The 14,043-nt window shown below is 39.9% G+C and overlaps 1 long non-coding RNA gene across 2 annotated transcripts; it reads right to left on the minus strand.

Moving 5' to 3' along the window:
• LOC133712456 (uncharacterized) lies at nucleotides 1-2,675 on the minus strand. 2 transcript variants are annotated; one of them, XR_009847416.1, is made up of 6 exons: nucleotides 2,483-2,675; nucleotides 2,032-2,236; nucleotides 1,693-1,810; nucleotides 1,327-1,394; nucleotides 438-546; nucleotides 1-340 (listed from the first exon to the last, which is right to left on the minus strand). It is a non-coding gene; the product is annotated as an uncharacterized LOC133712456 (long non-coding RNA). The 2 variants fall into 2 exon arrangements; XR_009847414.1 differs by having other exon boundaries at nucleotides 2,032-2,675.
• Nucleotides 2,676-14,043: the final 11,368 nt, after the last annotated feature.

Consider the following 14,043-nt stretch of genomic DNA (forward strand, 5'->3'; position numbering starts at 1 on the left):
CATATTATTTGAAGAAAAGCATTCAAATGTTGAAAGGGAGGATTTCCCAATCATCCAAGCCAACATTGAAAGAAGAAAAGCATTCAACTGCATGCCTATCTACTTGGGACATCAAAAGTTGATACAAATACAAACTATTTGTTACAAAACATGCCACACAGTGCATGAATATTGTACCAACAGAGAAGCACAAAAATGATGCTTTCCTTCAGCAACAACCTACTTCCTCTTATGCTTTCCTTTAGCTCCTACACATACGCCTTCACGACATACTTTCCCATTCATTTCGCATCATATCTATGTCTGCTTGGGTATATTGACTGTTGCCTCTCCTCTCCCACTGAATAAACAACTCATAATATCAGCAAATGCATTCCAGCTTCAACAAATGCATTCAACAAAACAAAGGCAAAGAGTAGCAGTCAAGCAACACTCACCAGTCAAGCTAGCTCCTTACAACTCCAGCAATAGCAGCACAGCCAACAATAACAGCTCTCCAACAAGAAAACTCTATCTAACAATAGTCAACTCCTTTAATATGTACTCCTAAACACAAGCCCATAAAGGTAATTAGAATTTAACATAGGAAAATTTACCTGTATGTACATATCCATTAGGACCATCACCATCTTCATTCAATCCACAAAAAAAAAACCAAATACCAAACCCACAAGTAATTAATTTTGGGAAGAAGCGAGGTGCTTGGGACTAATTTTTATAGCTTTGGGAGATATATATAGATGTGTCCCAGACCTGCCATACTTGTTTCCCAGTACATGAAAAGCACCATAGCTATAACCTAAATTTATAATATTTCAGATTTGAGTTTATTAATTGGTTAATGGAACCCCTGAAAGCTTAAGAATTAAGGTTCTATAATTTTGGTAGAAAAACTTGCCCAGTAAAGACAGAGATCTGTAATACTGAGCAGAAGTTTCTCTTATCAATTTCAAGATACTATCAAATTTATAATGGTTGGACAAGCTGCTATCCCTAATAAGAGCTCTTCTCCAATATTCCATGTGACAACATGATGGTACATGCAGCATTGAAAAACATATGAACCGGTAACATAAACCAAAGTCTATCATAAAAAAAACAGACACCAAAGTCAAAAGCATATTTTGCTTATAAAGCTGCAACCATACAAAAGAATCCTTCACAAGTAAAGCTATGTTTTCTGCATTTCACAAATTATGGTTGCAAAACATAGATGAAAGTCTTAATAGAGAAACTGAAAAGCAACGTACATTTATAGAATACAATAAGAAACTAAAACAGAAATAGAAACGTAGGCCTTAGAAGAAAGAAGAAATGAGTTCTTACATCTTCTGCTTTTAATTTCAATCCCTAGATTTTTTGCTCAGCTATACTTAGTTTCCGTAGCAGCTGCACTGCAAGGTGAATGGCAGGATTAAACAAACCACTAAAACAGGTTTTCAAGAAAAAGCAAAGAACATGTTAGAAGTCAGTTAAACTAAGGCATCGCCACATGGATGGTGGTCAATGTTGGCTGCTCATTACAGGCATTTACATTCAACATGCTTTTCTTGTTTTACCATTGTGAGCTAAGAACATATTTGCATAGCATCAGAAATAAGATAAAAGATGATGATATTCCTCCTCACATTTTATCAGAACAGAAACAATTTATAAAGCACAATGTAAGACAAGGAAATAAGATGGACTTACACATGACACCTTGGGATACGAACATATGGTTTAATCTCAATAAGTTTACCATCCTCGGTCTTCATATACACACATCGCAACTTCCATTAATCGGGCTATCTAAAACCATGAGGGGAGCCTGCAGATCACAAAATGCCATTATAACATAAGAACCAAAGAAACTGTAAGCAATATTATACCTATTGAATTTCAGTAGCTGTTTTATAATCTTCTTGATTCTAATTTGTTCTATCTCTCATAGTCCACCTCAAATTAACCACTGCATAAATTAATCATCATAGTACTGTGGAAATTAACTTTGTGCTCATTCACCAGGAATACAATGCAAGGACCACTGACCTTTCAGAAACTCCATCGGAGGAAGAACATCATATCATGACCATACCCGGATGAGCATAAACTCCACCTGGAGGATACATAGCCCTGGTTTTCCAGTAAGAACACAATAACCCTCCCACAGCTCGGCCTAGAACTGAGTTTGAGTTTGCAAGAAGCTAGAACCCATATTCTAATCTCAACTGCTTTGTCTGTTTATGTCTTTAAACTTCGACAGGCTCAGATTAAAATTGCAACAACGAATAATAATTAGTTCCGACCAATACTAACTCCCTCCAGACTCTAGAGTAAATCAGAAAAGAAAAACCCAGAAAGTGAGAAAACTCCCCAAAATCTCCCCCCACAAAACCATCGCCCCATACCACCATCTCAATTCTCAACCATCCAGATCGAATCTGAGAGAGGAACAGATCGAATTTTTGAATGAGAGAGAGAGAGAGAGAGAATGACTTACAAGGAGAACTCAACGTCCACCGTCAAGGAGATTGAGTGACGCCGCCCATCGTGCCGCTGCCATCGACTGTCAGGGAGATTGAGTGTCTGAGAGAGAGAGGTTTTCAGTTTCTAGGTTTTCCCAAATTTGTGTGGGAAAGAGGGAGCGGGAGGGAGGGAGTCTGAGGAGTTTTGACTTCTGGCCAAAATTTGAGTTTGGCCAAAACAAAAAAGGCTAATGTTGCCCTGTTTTTTTTCTTTTCTTTTTCTCGTCCTCTTAAGGTATTTAGGACACTTCAATAAAAACGTGTCCTTGTAAGGAGTCCTCATAGCTAATATTGAAATTGCTTTTTGAAGTGAATAAGTTACTTTTTGAAATTGCTTCATCATGAATCTCCTTGTCTAGATTCGTCTTCAGGGAATTTCTACCCTCACTTGGATTCCACTCCTCACTCGGATTTCCTTCGAAGGGAATACTCTTTACCCAAATTTTCTTTGAGGAGATTTTTCCTCACCTATATTCGTTTTGAGGAGATCTCTCCTTACACAGATTTGCATTTAGAGAATTAATTCTCACACGGCATCACCTTAAAGGTATTTCGCCTCACCTGGATTCTCCTTGAGGGGATTTCTCCTCACACGGATTTCCCTTGAGGAGATCTCTCCTTCGAAATGGAAATTGATCAATCTGACAATGCTCATGGAGGGTAACAAGCCTAATAAACTAGTTATACTACATTACAAGGCATATAAGGATTATGTGCGATCCAAAAATTTTGAAATGAAAATCGACCAATCTGAAAATTCTCATATGTTTATACAACATTGATAGGTATTGTGTAAAAAAATTAGGCCGATCTACCGTGAATAAGGCGTCCAACGTAGCGGTCAACGTTTTGCACAAGCAAACTTCCCTAAGGGGAGCGGCACCATGCGCGGACAAACGTTGCGGAATTTTGACATCCGTAAGTAGACCCCCTACCCATGAGAGTGTGGGAGCTGAAAGATCAAAAAAAGTGAATTGCCAAGGACCGGTTAAGAGCATATTTATTTTATGTTCTATTTAGGGTATTGAGTTGACCGGGTAGATCGAGGTCCAACCGAAGGTGGAAATTGCTGAAATTTCTACCACTAACATATATTCATATGAAAACAACATCCAGCGGTTCATTTTTAAAAATTCCATTTCGTCCCCCATTTTTCTCATGGAGGGTAACAAGCCTAATAAACTAGTTATACTACATTACAAGGCAAATAAGGATTATGTGCGATCCAAAAATTTTGAAATGAAAATTGACCAATCTGAAAATTCTCATATGTTTATACAACATTGATAGGTATTGTGTAAAGAAATTAGGCCGATCTACCGTGAATAAGGCATCTAACGTAGCGGTCAACGCTTTGCACAAGCAAACTTCCCTAAGGGGAGCGGCACCATGCGCGGACAAACGTTGCGGAATTTTGACATCCGTAAGTAGACCCCCTACCCATGAGAGTGTGGGAACTGAATGATCGAAAAAAGTGAATTGCCAAGGACCGGTTAAGAGCATATTTGTTTTATGTTCTATTTAGGGTATTGAGTTGACCGGGTAGATCGAGGTCCAACCGAAGGCGGAAATTGCTGAAATTTCTACCACTAACATATATTCATATGAAAAAAACATCCACCGGTTAATTTTAAAAAATTCCATTTCGTCCCCCATTTTGCTCATGGAGGGTAACAAGCCTAATAAACTAGTTATACTACATTATAAGGCATATAAGGATTATGTGCGATCCAAAAATTTTGAAATGAAAATCGACCAATATGAAAATTCTCATATGTTTATACAACATTGATAGGTATTGTGTAAAGAAATTAGGCCGATCTGTCGTGAATAAGGCGTCCAACGTAGCGGTCAACGCTTTGCACAAGCAAACTTCCCTAAGGGGAGCGGCACCATGCGCGGACAAACGTTGCGGAATTTTGACATCCGTAAGTAGACCCCCTACCCATGAGAGTGTGGGAGCTGAAAGATAAAAAAAATTGAATTGCCAAGGACCGGTTAAGAGCATATTTGTTTTATGTTCTATTTAGGGTATTGAGTTGACCGGGTAGATCGAGGTCCAACCGAAGGCGGAAATTGCTGAAATTTCTACCACTAACATATATTCATATGAAAACAACATCCAGCGGTTCATTTTAAAATATTCCATTTCGTCCCCCATTTTGCTCATGGAGGGTAACCTTAATCATTTAAATGCAATGTATAAGTTATACAACTTTAGGAGGCAAATTGGTATAGACCAACATATTTGTAATTAAATTTGAAATTTTTATCTTATATTTATGCACATCCATTGATGAAATATTTAAAAATGTGATGTAAAAAAACTAGCACGTTTTGCGGTTGTCACGCCATCGGTCAACCAAGAAAACATACAAGTGAATATGGTTGACCAATCCGATCGGGTTCGAAACTATGGTGAAATTGACTAAATTTTTAACCACACGCATAATTTATTGTAATAATCATATCCAACGGTTGATTTTCTCATTTTCTTTGAATTGATAGAGGTTGCTCTTTGGAGTGTATGATATATAAATATAGATTTATAAAAAAATTAGTGTCCATTCTCTTTGGAGTGTATGATATAAAAATTAGATTTACATAAATTAATTGGGTTCAAATGTTCAATACTTCAATCTAATACCCATTCTCTAAAATAACATATTTCTTATTTCTTTTTATGTAAATATGTAATATAGAAAAATAATAAAAATAAAATATAAATTTTAGGGCCGGGCCGGGCCGTAGGGTAGGGCCGGGTTTCATTTGCATGACCCTTACCCTACCCTATTTGAGAAAGGGTCGGGCCGGGCGGGCTTAGGGCCCAAGGGCCATATGATGAGGCCTACCATGGCATGGCCTATTCTCATTCATGACACTTAACAAACGTCATGAAAACATTTTTAATGACGTTTGAAAAACGTCATAAGAGTGATGACAGTTTTAAAACGTCATTAAATAGTAACACTTACAATGACATTTCAAAAACTGCATAAACTTGAGACGAAATTTTGATCCATGACGTTTCCATCAGAAAACGTCATAGAAATGGTATTTAATGACGTTTTTGAGCAAATGTCATCTAAACATTGTCATTAAATGTAATATTTGTAGTAGTGCCAAATCGAACCCAAACCAATGGGTAGAATCGAACCGACATCGATGGGTAGAATCGAACCGTCCATACGCAAACTGAGGAGAGGTTGCAGGATGCCGATGATGGTGTTTTGATGAGAGAATACGGTGGTGAGTTGAAAATTGTGACAGTTTACGGAGAGAGGTTGCGGGGCTAGTGAGAGATTGTGAGTTTTTGGTTTTGGTAGAGATTGTGACTTGTGAGTTCTTGGTTTTGGTAGAAGTTATTTCTCTGTGTTAGAAAAGGGTGTGTTATTAATTTGTCCAAGTCAAAACCCAACACTCCTTTTATTTTTTATTAATGAATCACACAACAAACACATCCCAATATGTTGTCTGATCGTCTACAATTTAAATTTCAGATTAGGTTACAAGGAGGGAAAGTTCCCGCGCAGCCGCTCTATGTACAATGGTTTTGGTGCTACGATAAACAAGTTTCATTCAGACAACAGAAATAAGGTTTTTACGTTGTAGGATCCTCAAACCATGACCTATATAAGTTCTCTAAAATTGTACATTTTGGGGTAGAAGGAGCAACATTTGGGGGCACATCTAGAATTGCCAATAATATCTAATTTAATCAAACAACACAAGTCCAAAACTGTTGTATGATAAATTGCAACCTAGTATCACACAACAGGTATAACCATGATGTTGTACAATGTAGTACATATTTGGACCCAAATTTGTGTCAAGCTAGGCGGGAAATCTGCCACTCTTTTTTTAATCATTCACACAACAAAATATTCTTGCCAGTGTTGTGGAATCACCTTCTCCATGAAAACATCAAAATTTTTATGGCCTTATACAACGTATGGTTCTTAGTCATGTTGTGTGATTGACTTTCCATCATCACACAACAATTTTTTTTTTTTCGTTGTGTAAAAAGTGTTGTATATTGAGGTTATTGGCCTAGTGGTTGATCGAGGTTCATTCACCGACGAGCTCGCCGACTTCCTCCATCAATCTTCTCCGATTCAACTTCCTATCTCAACCACCATGAACGAATTCCGGCAACCTCACCAGCTCAACGCCGGCTTTTTCGCTGCAACCATAAGCTCGAATCGAATCTAATTCAGGCTGCTTCGTTCTTCAGACCATTCCAACGTCACCAGCTCCGTGCCGGCGTGTTCCCCAGATCCGGCGCCGCTCGCCCGCTCCCTTGCTTCACCTGCAGCGCGGCTCGTCGCAACTCCGACGAGGACTGGAGATTCGGAGAGGTGAGAGAAGTCAGCGGCGAGCTCCAGAGGTGCTTCGATCCGGTGGTCTTGGTCGCGCTCTTGACTTGGGTGCCCAAAGTAATGGGGCAGACAGAAAGTGAAATTTTTTTTTTTGAATGTCTATTGGGGGCAGTAGACGTCTATTGGGGGGCAATAGGCACTTTTCAATTAATATAATCTCTTCGTTTTTTTCTTTAATCAAAGTTTTATTTGTCTAATTTTAGGAATAGAAATTCTCATTTCAGCTACCGAAAGTTCTATTGGAGGGCAATAGACGTCTATTGGGGGGCAATACATGGCCAATAGTCGTCTATTGGGGGCAATAGACGTCTATTAGGGGGCAATAGACGTTTTGAATTGATGCAATACTTGTAGTTTCGATAATGCCGTTTAAGAAACTTGAAGTTTCCTTCATAAATTCACCACACATGATAAAACCAGTAGATTTTACATGTCTAATCTGATTTTTCATACCATGTTATAGAACCTGAAGTTCTCATTACTTACTTATGGACGATATTACCCAAAGCACTAATATTATTTGTTCCTTTCCTGTAAGAAATGTCAAATCTCAACATGTTTGACTTTGTTGCTTTGGAGGTTTCCAGAAGAAACTATCTAAAGTGAACTCAAGATGTGAAAATTCATCTGACTGCAAAGAAGATGAGATCAACAATCAATGCTAACAATGTCGTCATTGAGGCTTTTAATATGAGTGCCATAATTTTCAAAAAAGAAACATATGGAGAAAACATTCCAAGTTGAGTATCCGATGAAGAGGATACACAAACTCTTTGGGTCGCTCTGGAAGAGCACTTTCACCGTTAGATGACCATTTTCTTGCTTGAAGCAAGACATGATTGGCAGAACAAAAATAACCCATATGACCGTCAGCCACGTGGCCAAGTCCCAAGAGGCCAAGGCGCACGTAATCCAGCTCCACGTGGCCAAGGCCCACGTGGTGGGAACCGTGATGCCCTAACTCAACAAGCCTGAGTTGAAAGGAACACTAGTTCGGCCCGTCGCCACCAAAATCAGCATGATCTTTGCTATCAATGTGAAGGAATTGACCGCTGGTCTCGAAGCACAAGTTGTAAAAGAATATAACGCCAGTTGCGGAACTTGAGAGACTAACTTTGTTGAATGGTCAATTCCTATGGATACCACACTAGAGATCATGGACTTCCAGGCAACTACTGAACATACCGAGAATTGAAACTCGAAGACACATGGATATGATTGACCCATTGTGCCATATTTACTTCATCTTTATGAATGATGTTTAGTTTTTCGGATTATTTTTGGTGATTTATGTTTTCAATCATTTTGGATTATGGAAATGTGGTTATGTTCGAATATATTTAATTCAATAAACTTATTTATACATGTGATCCATTGAATTAAATAAATGAATAGGCATATTCTGTGGGGAAGTTTGTTGTCTAGGTTAAAAGTGCTATTACGCACACCATACTCCCAGATCGGAGATACATTTCAAACTTATTGTCTATTCATACCTCTGTGACAACCGTATCAGGGCAATCCAACCTGATAGAGGGCTATGGCAAAGCCTACTATATGTTGTCCAATGGTACTAAACTTACCATTAATGAGGCCTTATATTCTCCACGTTCCAGAAGAACGTTATTGAGTATTAAGGATATTCGAACCAACGGTTACCACGTTGAAACCATTGAGAAAAATGAGTGGGAATATCTTTGCATAACCTCGAAGTGTGCGGCCAGAAGCGTACATTGGAAAAATCAAAATTTGTTAAGCTAGAAGCTAACTAATTTGAGCAACTACTTGCTATGGCATGACCGTTTGGGACTCCTAGGTCAAAGTATGATGCACCGTATCCTCAATTCATCGCAGGTGCATCCCCTTCTGAATAAGGGTCTTGTATATAATGACACACTATGCCATACTCGTTAAGACCATCATATGCAAAGACTAGGTCATACACCACCATTTTTCTGCACAGAATGCAAGGGAAATTTGTGGACATATATATCCAACCACCATGTGGACCAGTTAAATATTAATGATTTTGGTTGATGTATCGACAAAGTGATCACATGTTACACTATTGTCCATAAGAAAATGCTACTTTTGCTAAACTCTCGCCCAGATCATAATATTGAGGGCTCACCACTCGGATTATCCCATAAAGTCCATAAGACTTGATAATACCAGAGAGTTTACATCGAAGTCTTTCGATGATTATTTCATATCCCTTGGGATTGAGGCTGAACATATAGTTCCCTATGATCACACCCAAGATGGTCTCGCAAATAGAATCTTGGTAATGCGTACCAAGCTTCTAATTTATGCATGGGGCTATGCAATCTTGCATGCAGCTATGTTGGTCCCGTTGAGAACCACTGCTACCAACCTTACTCCGCGTTACAGCTGGTGACTGGGTACGAACCTGATGTTTCGCACTTACGTGTTTGGGTATGCAGTCCTCTTGCCAATTGTGCAGTCACAACATACAAAATTGGGTCATCAACAAAGGATGGGCATACATGTCGATTATGAGTCCCATCCATTATGTGCTCTTTAGAGCCCTTGACAAGCGATCTCTTTACCGCTAGATTTGCGGATTGTCACTTTGATGAGACAGTCTTCCCGCCGTTAGGGGGAGATAAGAAAGTCACTGTTCCTGATGAACGGCGTGAATTAACATGGAATGTCCCCACAATGTCTCATCTTGATCCCCAAACCGCACGAAAATAGTGAAGTGCGGACAATTCTAGATCTATAGAGTATAGAATACAATATGCCAGACACTTTCTTTGATCTAGCTAAAGTGACGAGATCACATATACCTGCTGCAAATATGCCTGCAAGGATAGACGTCCCCATAGGACATGTCGTCCCAGATGGACGAGGTACGACCATGGCGGCTAACCTCATATGTCCCTGCCCAGAAGCGAGGTAGACCATTAGGTTTGAAGGATTCTTATCCCCAGAAGAGGGTAAACTTGGCACAAACGAATCCTCTTAACATCACAATCTCAAACTAATCCATGTCATGAAATAAATCCGGATTATGGGTCTGTCCTAGAAGAGACGATGTTGGGGGACGCTCCAACATTTGAACCCACTCCCAAGAATAGAGAAATCTCGGTAAATTTAGTGAGGTTTGGAATCAAAATGAAATTATCATCGATGATATATTAGTATTTGCGGTGGCCACCGAAACTATAACAAGCGATGATCTCGAACCTTGCTTTGTTGATCAATATCAATGAAGAGACGATTTGCCAAAAAGGAAATAAGCAATTCAGGTCAAATTAGATTCCTTCACAAAGAGAAAGGTGTTTTGGACCTGTTGTTCCTACACCTCCCCATGTTAAACTCGTAGAATTTAAATGAGTATTTGTAAGGAAGCGTAATGAGAAAAAACGAGATTGTGATACACAAGGCTCGTCTAGTGGCGCAAGAATTTTCTTAATGCCCTGTGATTGATTACGAGGAGGCATATTCTCCCGTAATAGACGTCATAAACGTTCCGCTACTTTTTCAGTTTGGTAGTTTCTGAAAAAACTGAATATGCAGCTTATGAAAGTTCCTGAAGGACTTATGATACCCGATGCAAATAGTTCTACACCACGGAACACACTCTCCATTAGTTTTGAGACGTTCACTTTATGGATTGAAACAATCTAGACGGAGGTGGTATAACCGTCTAAGTGAATATTTGATCGGGATGAGAAATGTGAATAATAAACTATACCCATGCGTGTTTATTAAGGAAACAAGTTCCGGGTTTGCAATTGTGGCGGTCTATGTCAAAGACATGAATTTGATTAATATTCCTGAAGAGATCAAGGAAACCGCAAAGCACCTGAAGTCGGAATTTGAGATGAAAGGCCTTGGGAGAACAAATTATTGTCTCGACCTGGAGCCCGAGCACAGTGCAGATGAAATTTTGGTCCATCAACCAAATTACATCCAGAAGATGTTAAGACGCTTTAATGAGGATAAAAGCAAGCACACCCATGGTCGTCCGAAGTCTAGAGAGAACCGTATCGTCCTGCAGATGATAACGAAGAGATATTGGTGCAAAAAGTCCCATATCTAAGTGCAATAGGCGCATTATTATACTTGGCTCAATGCCCTAGACAGGACATCTCATTCGATGTGAACTTGTTAGCTAGATATAGCTCTACGCCAACACGCCGCCACTGGAATGGCATAAAAGAAATAGCGGACATGGGCTTATTCTATCCCTATGCATCAAGGAATGGATCAAACCCCCTTGATCCTCAAAATGATGCTCGCCTTGTTGGATATGCTGATACAGACTATCTATCACACCTATAAGGCGCGTTCCCAAACTTGTTATGTCTTTACCATTGGGAATACTGCAATTTCTTGGAAGTCTACGAAATATACCCTTGTTGCTACCTCTTTGAATTATACTGAGATTCTAGCCCTTCACGAAGCAGTACGTGAATGTATATGGTTGAGAGCCATCACAAAAGCATGTTCGAAGCACATGTGGACTGCTTCCACCATTGATGAACCACCATTATCTACGAGGATAATGCTGCTTACATCGAGAAGATAAAGATAAGTTTCATCAAAAGAGACAACACCAAACAAATTGCACTGAAGTTCTCCTTCAGTCAGCAACAACAGGAGCATCAGAAGATTGAAGTTAAGCAGATTTGATCTGAAGACAATCGTGCAGACGTCATCACCAAGTCACTACCAAAGTCTACATTCCAGAAGCATGTCCAAGGTATTGGTCTACGTAAACTATCTGAATTATCTAACATGTAATTTTCAGGGGGAGTCAAAATCAGGGGGAGTATCCTGAAGCATACCCACTTGACCATCATGTACTCTTTTTGTCCTTTGTCCAGGGTTATTTTGTCCCACTGGGTTTTGTTACCTGGCAAGGTTTTAACGAGGCACATCTTTAGCATGGTCACCCCAATTATAGTACATCCTGAAGATGCTTTGATTCGACATATACGCATTTGCTCATCTTTTTCTTTCGACCACGGGTTTCTCCCACTGGGTTTACCGGGCAAGGTTTTGGTGCAGCAACTCTAATGCATCCCTCTCGTAGACATACTACCTACTTATGATGCTGATAGAAGACTTCACCTATCTCTAAAGTTGTGATACGACTACTCCACACTCATGCGCGTTGTGCTCTTTTTCTCCTTCGACTAGGGTTGTTTTTTCCCACAGGGTTTTTTTATTACTTGGCAAGGTTTTTGACGAGGCAACTTAGAAGCGCATAGCCTGTTTGAACCCAAAATGAGCATTTTGGCCTGACAAGGCGTGTCTTGGAGAAATTGAGCCAATATCAGTGGCTCAAGCTATATATTGTCGACAAATTCGAGATATATTATTTAGAGGCTAAATAAAGCCTACCTGCAATACTATGAAAGATTATGAGAGCTGCAAGAAAAGGAAATGATGGAAGCATGGAAATGAAAAGTCAACTTTAGCACATTTCCTACTTCGACTAGGAGAAACCGAGCTAAACAATGAAGGAGGGGCGGCAGACTAACCAAATGAAATCCAAATGAGCTAAAACTGTCCAGATTAATTCTAGACATCCCAAGGATCATTTCTTATGAAGAATGCCAGAGCTCACTACACCAAAAACGGCATCACACAACACTAATCACACAACGGAATAGAAATCATCCGTTGTGTGTTTAAGTAAACTCGATTGTACAACGGTATTAGTGATGTTCTGTTGTGTGAATGTCAATAAAGTGATAACTTTTTTATCAGAACTACATTGCACAACGAAATTAAGTATTGTCCGTCGTCTGAGTCTTAAAAAATTTAGTGGCAGATTTCCCTCCACTTTGGAGTCTTGGTTGCCTCTTGAAACACTAAAATTTGGTGTACTAGGTACAACGAAAATAGTGATTTCTGTTGTATGATTGAAAAACTGAGCACCAAAGTTTGAGGAAGCTTGCTTGAATGTCTTCCCCTAGATAGGCTTAGTGCAAGCTGTAGAAATTATACAACAGAATTAAGATTTTCTGTTGTGTGAACTTGGAACTGGGCGGCAACATTTTGAGCTCAAATGATGTAGGCGCCATGTTTCCCTCCATGATTTCACATTTTGATTTTTAGTGCGACACTCAGACGACAGTTGGGTGAGGTTTCTGTTGTGTGAGTAACTTTGACAATTTTTTTCTAGGTTTAATTGCCATGCCACATTGTGGTGCAAAGAAAACAAAGAGAGAAGAAAAACAAAACCTAGGACGACATACAAAGACTCTCAACCCTCTCTCTCGAATAGCCTCCCCGAAATGCCTCTCTTTCACTCTCATGAAACCTCGATCTCTCTCGTGAATCTTTTAGTCCTCCGCGAAAGCTCTCTGGCTCGTGAAACCTCTCTCGGCCCTCTCTCCCCAGTTTCCAATTCCACACTTAATTTCAACCCTCTAAATCCCTAAATCCTCCACCTTTACAGGGAGCCGACTACGATGGCCTCGATTCTCAAGCCGTCCAATGGGGTGAGATGGGAAGACGATGGCAATGAGCAAGAGCGGCGGCGGCGTTTCGATGGCGTTTCGGGATAGGCAGAGAGCTCGCTTCTAAGAGCCTTGACTGGCAGTGGCTTTCTTCTCATCCAAATCAGAATTAGATGGGTATGATAGTGACTCGATTTATATTGCTTAATTATGTAGATGAGATCTTAGAGGTTTAATTTTGTTTTCATCTACTCTTCCGCAGATGCCAAGCCTAAACCCTCTCATCCTCTTCGCAATGCTATCGCCGTCATCTCTCCGCAAACCACCGACCTCACCGCCTACCCTAGACGCCTCCGCGATGCCATTGGAGAGCTCCAGCGCCGCCAGCGCACCACCGAGTTATGCGTCCTCACTTACCCACAGTTCTTACCCTCACTACGAGGATCTGTTTCGAACAACGAACCCGAAACACCGTCCTTCACCCATATCATCCACCGTCCTCACCAAATCGAACTTTTGGTAATAATTATTATAAGGTTTTGTTGGGTTTTGGTTAGTTGATCAGTTTGGCTCCGAACACTACTACAGAATCAGGGTTTAAAGACACCTAGCTGGAAGAAACAAGGACTGATTTTTTATTTCACTGTCATTATAAGCCATTAACGACGTCACCTGTTAAAATCCGGGTGAATACTTAAAAGTCGTTGTGTGTTTTTT

The sequence above is a fragment of the Rosa rugosa genome, chromosome 5, assembly GCF_958449725.1.
Source record: "Rosa rugosa chromosome 5, drRosRugo1.1, whole genome shotgun sequence".
Lineage (NCBI taxonomy): Eukaryota > Viridiplantae > Streptophyta > Magnoliopsida > Rosales > Rosaceae > Rosa > Rosa rugosa.